The sequence below is a fragment of the Enhydra lutris genome, unplaced genomic scaffold (genome assembly GCF_002288905.1).
Source record: "Enhydra lutris kenyoni isolate GAN:26980312 unplaced genomic scaffold, ASM228890v2 scaffoldscaffold14, whole genome shotgun sequence".
NCBI lineage: Eukaryota > Metazoa > Chordata > Mammalia > Carnivora > Mustelidae > Enhydra > Enhydra lutris.
The window spans coordinates 1,543,094-1,552,017 of NW_019154098.1; positions in this window are offsets into that span (position 1 = coordinate 1,543,094).

An 8,924-nucleotide genomic window follows, 5' to 3' on the forward strand; every position below is an offset into this window, starting at 1 on the left:
GCGGCCAGAACAGACACAAGGATCGGTGGGTGGACAAGCTTCTGCGCTGCCCCCCACGGCTTTTGGCAGAAAGGTGGGGCTGGCAGGCGGCTCCGCACATCTGGCTTCTGCTCTCACATGCCCCCTTTTGGGCTCTCACCCATCATGGGACCCTTTGAAATCTCTCTCTGCTCCCTGCACCTCCCCGGCCCCCAACCACAGGGCACACGGGCACACTGCCCAGGTCTTGGGTCCTGCTGTGTGAGCTCCGCGACAGCCACCAGCCCTCATCACTCCTAGCAAGGCCGCAGCTCTCCACCGCCAGGCCCGTGGAGGACACACCTGTTCCCGCTCTGAGGCGGGGAGCTGGTCATCGGACACCTTGGGGGGCACTTCTGGCTACCCCTAAGCTTCGCAGGCGTGTTGAGTGGGAAGGGCGAGCTCAGGTCTGTGCTGGACCCTCGTTCCAGTTCCTCACAGGAAAACCAGACACTGTGAGCTGAGGGTCCACCCTGTGCCAGGGGGTCTTACCTGGTCCCCACCCTGCCATCTGATGGACAAAGAGGTCTGTGTGATAAATGGGGCTGGGCCTGGGGCCTGGGGGCTGGGCAGGTCCTAGCCTGGCTCCTCCACTGAGTCAGTGGCCATGTGAGTCAGAGCTGGCGGGAGCAGCAGGTATAAGAGGGCAGCCTGGTACCTGCGAGCCAGCCTCGACCCAGGAAACCATGCGGCTGCTCCCTGGGCTCTTGCTGGCCGCTGCCTTGAGCCTGGAGCTGGGTGAGTCCAAGGGCCACCTCTGTCCCCACTGCTCTAAGCCAGTCCCCCAACCCCAGCCACTACCGAGCCCTGGGCTGGGGCTCATCACCTCAGGGAAGTCCAATTCCTGCCCCCCCACCCCCTTTTCTGGGCTCTAGACCTTCCCCACCTGCCACCTCCTACCTTCCGCTTGTGGACAGCACTCAGGAGCTCTCCCGCACCCCCTCCTGGACCCGCAGGCCCATCCACGGAGCCCACAATGCTGTCCTTGTCCCTGCAAGGGCCGTCAACCTCCCAGCACCCTGCCCGGAGCTTGACAGCCCGCTCCCCCACAGGCTTCTCCACTCAACAGTGACCCCCACACTGAGTGCGAGGGCCTCTTCCAGTTCTCCCTGGTCTGCCCCTGTTTCCTAGGACCACCCTATTCTGGACCCTAATGGTTCTCTTCTTACTGGGACACGGGTCTCTCCTCCTTTTGCTCAGGCTTCCTTCTGGCGCCAGTCCCCCACTCTGGCCATTTATTTCCGTGTTTGGCTGCGCCCACGTCTGCCCTTGCTGGCCCTGTCTGGTCCAGCTCCAGGCCCGGCGGACCAAATGCCTGTCTAAGGGCTTCTCGGGGAACTCTGCCTCAAATGGGGCTGCCCAACCTGGCCTCATCTTCCTAGTGCACCCGAAGGGGGACGGCGTCTCCGCCCACCCACCCACAGCCCCGAAAGAAACCAGCCGGCCCCACACCCCCAGCTCTCACCTGACAAGGCCTCTGCCTCCACTCCTGGGAAGGCATCTTCCTCCCGGCCCGTGGCCCTAAACGAGATGGACACGGAGAGTGTCTGTACTGCCCCTGGCATGTGCCTCAGCTCCACCCAGGGCCGTCTGGGATCCTCTGCTGTCCCCCTGCAGGAACCTCCCGCCCCAGGCCCAGGCACTTGCAGGCTCTCTGTTCAGTGGGGAGGGTCTCACCAGCGAACCCTAAGAACTGCCCCAGGGTCGTCAGTGTGGATGGACAGGGGTGGGGAAAGCCTTTGTCACCTCCAGCGCTAAGTCACAGGCCCCTCCTCCCTCCTCTGGCTCCCCTGGGGTCCAGCGGATCAGGGGAGCAGCACATGCCACAGCATTGCTGGTGTCCTCTCCCTGCTCCCGCCCAGTCCCCACACCTGCCCTGTCAGAGGGAACACACGGGGTGCAGAGTGGGAGGGGTCCCATCTGCTGCACAGTGAGCCAGGACAGGGCACGAGCCTGGCCAGCTGCTCCCACAGCCCTGCTGCCAGACGGCTCTTCTTTCCCCTTCCCCCTCCTCCCTCACTCCCTCCCTTCCTCCCTTCCTTCCTCTTTCCTTCCTCCCTCCCCCCCCTTCCTCCCCTCCCTTCCTTCTTCCCTCCCTCCCTCCTTTCTCCCTCCCTCCTTCCCCCCTTCCTCCCTTTCTTCCACAAAGCTCTCCTGGCCTCCACTAGGTACAGTGGGGGATGCTCTGGGGCCGCAGAAGAGTGGGTGAAACACCCCACCCATGTCCTTCAGGTCAGAGGGGGTGGGGTGGGGAGGGAGCCCTGAGCAAGGTCACATGGGGGCAGGGATGCCGCCACCAGGCTGGGGCAGAGGTCCCAGCCGCTCCTGGGGGGCATGTCAAAGGAGCCATCAACTCTGCCTGGAAATCCAGAAGGCCTTCTTAGAGGAGGTGGCGTTTGAGCTGGGGCCTGTCTTGCCTGGAAGTCAGAGGGAAGAGCATGGGTGAAGCAGGGAGGCGTCTGGGTGAATGAGAGAGGAGAGCAGAGGAGAGCAGGAGGCGGGAACTGCATTTCTCAAGGGGCTCCCTTGGGGCAGAGACACCCCAGTTCCCAGGTGACAGTCCCCTGTCTGCCCATTAGGTGGCGCGCACAGCTTACCACGCGTCCTTGGGCGTGATGTGCCGGTGGCTTCAAGCAGCAGTGATGAGCTTTGTGACAGGAGCTGTCACCTTTCCTGGTCTCGGGCAGTCTCAGATTGCTCTGCAGGGCTGGCCGATGAGTCGGGGCCAACTGGGCACACTCCCATGGTGGGGACTTCGTGTCTCCATCACTGCTCTGGGGCTCTGGGAGGAGGCTGCCCACAACCCCGGGGCTGAGCAGAGGGCTCAGGGCTGGCCAGGAGGTGTGTGCGCCTTGCCCAGGTGTGCATGTGTGTGCCCGTGCACACTGGGGTTTGGTGAAAGTGTGCAGCGCCTCACGGTGCCCACTGGCCTGGGTCGGAGACTGAGCTGATGTGGGGCCGATCCAGGGCGATGGTGGTGGCGGGGCTGGGGCAGCAGCAGAGGCCTGAAGGCCGGACGGGGGCGGGGGGGGGGGGGAGGAGCCCGCCCCGACCTGTGGTGCCCTGAGGCTCGGAGCCTGCCGGCAGTGAGCGTGCCCCGTGCGAGTGTGCTGCGTCTGCACTGGGGACTGCACTGCTGCGTCTGCACTGACAGAAGCACTGAGCACAGGAACCAGAGAAGGAGGGGCAGGCAGGGAGGGAGGAAATTCAAGGCAAGGAACATGGTGGGGAGGGGGTCCTGAAGGACAGACAGCCCACTGCTGTGCCCCCATTCGAGGACAGTGCTGATGGGCAGATCTGCCAGACATTTACGGAACGAACTTAGTATTTCAAAAGCCTCCAGGTTGTCCTCAGAGAAGAAACATTGAACAAAACTGCGCCGGCCGCCCTCCCGTCCCTTTCGTCGCCCGGCACTCCTGTCCCCATGGCTTCCCACTCCCCACGGAGGCCGGTGAGGCCCCCCACCCCACCGCAGCCACCAGAACGAAGGAGCCTGTGGGTCTCAGGGGTTCTGCTGACGTGGAAACGGGCACGGCCACATCGTGGGGAGCCCTCACCACCTTCCTCCCATCTCCAATGCCTCCCAACCCCCAGCTCGTTCTGCGTGAAGCCGCTGCTCACGCCATCCACTGGGTGGGGAGGTCTCACAGAGAGTCCGCGAAGACCCCATCCTGCCCCTCAGCCATATGCTGTCCTGGGCCGGGGGACCAGCAGAGCCACCTCCAGTTGCAGCTGACCCCGCTGTGGCCCCGGGCCTGGCCACCTGCACCCTGGGAAGAGAGGTCCTGCAGGATGGAAGGGCAGAGGGCCAGCCCTGGGCTGAGGCTTGGGATGGGGTGGGCTCCCCACCCCCTTATCTAGAAGGTCTTAAGGGACTGCGCATGCCAGGATGAGAGCCTAGGGTCCTGAGAATGAGAGGGGGGTCCTGGGTGGGAAGAGAGGGTGTTGTCAGGCCGGCATTGCCCACACCTGTGTCCCTCTCGATCTGTGTGTCCATCCACCTGTCCCTCCGCCCACGGCTGACCCGCCTGTCCCTCCTCCACTCGCGGCTGCAGCGCAAGGCTTGAACTGTCACCAGTGCAAGGGCTTTGGAGGGTGCACCCGTGCGTCCAGATGCCCATGGGGCTCCAACTACTGCGTCAGTGTCGCCACCCGTGAGTAAGGGATGTGTGGGGTGGCCCAGCTGTGCCCTCCCTGCCCAGGAGAGGAGACCCAAGCTCAGAGGGGGCAGAGCTGGTCCAGGCTCCCAACGAGGCTGGAACAGGATGGGAGGGGCACCCACTGACCTCAGTGCAGGAGAGGACTCAAGGGAGGAGGCCAGTTACACCCAGTTTGGGCGTTAACTCTTGTCGTGGTGGCAGGTGGGGCGGGGGCACAGGCAGCTCAGGGCCTCAGGGAGCTTGCACTGTTTACCTTCTGTCCACCCCAGGAGTCCCCTTCAGCGTCGCTGACCTGCCTCTGGTGACCAAATCATGCTACAGTGGCTGCCCGGACGTCTCTACCCTTGGCCTTGGCCCCCACGTGTCCATTGTCTGCTGCCAGTTCAGCCTCTGCAACACGGACTGACCGCCCCTCAACCCTCAGCTGCCCCCCCCCAGGACCCGGCCCAGGGTTAAGAGATACCTGGAGCCCCAGGCTGACGCTGCTCAGGCAGCTGAGAGGGGGCACCAGCTGGGGGGAGGTGCTCCAGCGTCCCAGCAGGCAGAGCAGGAGGTCCTAAGAACTAGAGGTGGCATTGGGCCGGCCAGAGGAAGAGGGAGGGCCCCCGGCAGAGAAAGGGAACTTTGGGGGAACTGGAAAGGGGAAGATGGAGGGAACAGAGCAGACAGGTGAGAGGGGGAGGCTGGAGGCGGCTCGGCCCCCACCCATGCACAGGTGCAGTCGCCTTTGCACACCCACCCGCACACCCACGCACGTCCCTACACACCGCCCCCACACGCTGAGAAACTTTTAATCAGGGCTCCAGCCGGCCTCCAGCTGCAGAGTGGACCAAGACCATACCCCACCGGGGCCATGGATCCTCCCCACCACATGACCCCCAGCACAGCGCCCAGCCCTTGCCTTGTCCTTACCCTGACCACGGTCTCATGAAAGAAAACGTGGAAAAGCCAGTGCGGTGGTGCAGCCACCCAGTGTGGGGGGTAGCATCCCAGCAGAGAGTGACCCCACAGAGAGGCACAAGCAGGGATTCGGGCTAGCGGGGTGAGGATGGCACGCGGGAAGGGCAGGACTGCGTAGGCGCTAATGTGGCATGCGGCAGGTGCAGGGGCGGGGGGCGACACGGCACAGGCGGTGGGTAGCTGACCACCCCGGGAAGAAAACCAAACCAAACTGGCTCTAGGTTTCACTCCCACTCACTCGAAAGGCATTCCAACCGAATCACAGATTTAAGTGTTAAAAAGAGAAAGAGAGAGAGAGATTGTTAAAGTGTTTGGCGTAGAAAATCGAGACACCCAGCAATCCCATCCGCGGGCACGTACCTGCGCCGGACGAACCCAAGTTCACATGGAAGCCTCTCGGTGACCGCTCACACCAGCCTCCCTCGTAACAGCGACAGCGTGGATAGACACCCCGGTCTGTCCAGACTGCGCCCCGCGCTGCTAAGGGCGGCGGCACGAAGCTGAGACCTGAGACGCGGAAAGAGAGAGGCCACATGCGGAGAACCGCAAACTGCGCTCCGCTCTCGTTTCTGCGAAGCGCCCAGCACAGGCCAATCCAGGGGGCGGGCAGCCAGGGCATGCCGGGAGCGCGCTGGTGCGGGGCTGGCAGCCCGCGGGGGGCGCGGGGGCGCGGGGGTGCGGGGAGGGCTCCTTCCTGAGCCTGACTGGGGAGGGTTTCAGGACCTGTGAGTACACCAGCTCTCCGTGGGTGAACTGTACGGAAGGTGACCCGTGTCCAATAAAGCTGATACAAATTTCAAAGAGAAAAAAAGAAAATGTGTTTGCAAGAAAAACAGGACCGCACATCCAGACTAAGAAAGGTTCATGACCACACAAACACAGGAAAGATTGCGCTGGGCAAAACCAGAGCGCAGGCAACAGCACTGGCACCCCCCACGGCCGCACCACCCCTGGGCGCAGTGAAGAGTGCTGCCCGGTCCCACCAGCAGATTTCCCCGAGGAGAACGTCAGCCACAGGCAGAGCCAAAAAGGAGCCTTTACATCTAGGAGCGAGCACACGGAGAAGAGGGGGTCAGGGCAGGCGGGAAGCCACCCCTCTGTGCCCCGGGGTGGGGCGCAGCGGTCCCTGGCCGGCAGGTCTGCTGCCTGCCCCCGGAACTGTTCAGTGTTGCCCCCCCCGAAACGTCACCAGACACCTGCAGCAGGGAGTGCACACCCACACGGCCTGCAAGCCCCTGCTCCAGGCTTGAGAATCTGGTGAAAGGCAGGGCTCCCAGTGTGAGGGCCTGGTGAGGCCTGGGTGAGCACCCGGCAAAGCAACTTAGGCCCCGAGGCAGGGGTGCTGAGTCTTGAGGCCTGAGACCCATCAAGAGCGGATGGGTCTTTTGCACGGTTCCTGCAAACCCCCTGGGAGGGTCAGGCCGTGGTGGGTGGGGACCAGAAGCGCTATCACGTGACAAGGAGTGCACGGTGTTGGGGGGCTGGGCAGCGAGGGTTCCCAGGTGTCCCAGCACAGATGGGAGCAGCCGCACACCTGCCAGCACACAGGTGACCATATATTAGGGCACGTCCACATCGGGGTCCTTCAGGAAGGGTGCAGCCGAAAGAGCTGCCTCGGGGATAATGTCACTCCCCGCATTTTCTTCACTGTGTAGAAACATGGAGCCATGAGGCTACTCTGCTAGACGCCCCGCACAGGGGAACGGGTGAGCAGGAGCCAGACACCGCACAGCCTTCCTGGGGGCCTGCAGACACTGCCCAGAGGAGGCCACCCACAGACGGCTGGGGAGGAAGCCTAGTCCGGAGATGGAGTAGCAGCAGAGAGCCCTGACCCTGGTCACACTCTGAACCCTGACCCTGGTCACACTCTGAACCCTGACCGTGGTCACACTCTAAACCCTGACCCTGGTCACACTCTGATCCCTGATCCTGGTCACACTCTGAGCCCTGATCTGGTCATGAGCCCTGATTCCTGGTCACACTCTGAGCCCTGATTCCTGGTCACATACTGAGCCCTGATCCTGGTCACATACTGAGCCCCGATCCTGGTCATACTCTGAGTCCTGACCCTGGTCACATTCTCACCCTAACCCTAGTCACATCCTGAACCCCGATCCTGGTTACACTCTAAGTCCTGACCCTGGTCACACACTATACCTCAACCCCGGTCACACTGCAAGTCCTGATCTTTGTCACACTCTGAGCCCTGACCCTGATCACATGCTGAGCCCTGACCCTGGTCACACACTGAACCCTGACCCTGGTCACTCTCTGAGCCCTTACTCTGGTCATACTCTGAGTCCTAACCCTGATCGCCCTCAAGACCCCCACCCTGGTCACACTCTGAGCCATGATCCTACTCATACTCTGACCCTTGACCTAGTCACACTCTGAGCTCTGACTCTGGTCACATGATGGGCCCTGATTTTGTCACACTCTGTGTCTGGACCCTGGTCACACTCTTGAGCCCTGCCCTCGAGGCTCCTAGTAGGACTGGGGGATGGCTGGAGACCTCTCAGCATGGAGGCATCCTAGACAGAGCCCACCCAAACTCTGACTGAGCCACATCCCTCCCGGACTGAGTAGACAGGCGCAAATTTGCAGTTAAGTTTCAGCCTGGCTGCCCAGGGATCAGGCAGAAACTGTAGGAGGGGTGAGCGCCCAGGGGCAAGGGGTGTGCTCTGGATGGAAAGTACAGGTGGGGCTCCTGGGTCTGAGCACAAGGAGCTGGGCTTGGTCCCAGCTGCAGCAAAGGAATTGGGCTGGACTGAAGGAGGAAGCTAGGGTGTGTGCGGTGGGTGTCTAATCCGGTTAATGGCACCCGTGTCAGCACACAGCGGCCGCGGCGACTTGCTCAAGTGTGAAATCAGACAAGCCCGGCTGCTGCTTGTGCTTCCCCAGCCCACGCAAGGTGACCTGCCCAAGTCCGCCGCTGCCAGGAGCGTCCGATCCGATGCCCGAAGCACAGTCGGTTGTTAGTGCTGTGTGCTAGTGTCGTGTCTCCAGAGCTGTGGTGAGGAAAGCGCGATCCAGCAGGGGAGGTGGCTCCCCTAGGCCAGGTGCTCTGGGAAGCCACGCACCCAGCCCGCAGGCCCCACCCAGTGTCTAGAGGGGCACAGGACCCGTCAGCTCCCACATGGAGCTGATCTCAAGGAAAGCCAAGGACCGCATAAACGCTGTGGGCTGGGGATGGGGGGAGTCCCCAGACAGAATGTCAACCCAGGAGGATGGGCGAGGAACGGGCATCCCTGGTGACAGGAAAAGCAGGAGCAAAGTCTTGGAGGGGAGTAAGATTTGGACCCTCTGGGAGAAGACAGAGGCGTTGGGTGGGCTGCAGCGTGGCCCCAAGTGAGTCTGGGCGCCATGGCCTTGACTTCCCAGCAAGAGGCCCTGGGACCTGCCAACCACCATCCGCACCCTGCCCCGGGCTTCACCCTGATGGCTGTGGGCTTGCTAGAGGGTGTGACCGGGTCATGGGTAGAGGACATCCTAGGGCGGCTGAAGTGCAGGCACTCTGCGGGGGATGCGTGTGTGCCTGTGTGTTGGGGGGCAGCAGCGGCTGGAGCCACACTTCGGTGCTGTCTGGGCCTTTGGCAAGGGCCTTGCTGTCGATGGCCTGACCTACAACGGTCCAGGAGAGCCTTGCCCAAGGGGCAGCCTCTGTGGTTTCTTTAGAGACCAAGGTGTACCTGCCTCTCCAGTGGGCACTGGGGCTAGTGTCCCCAAAGTGACCCTGGCCCCTCCCCAGCTCCGGCCTCCACCCAGGACCTTTCTGTTGACCCAGCT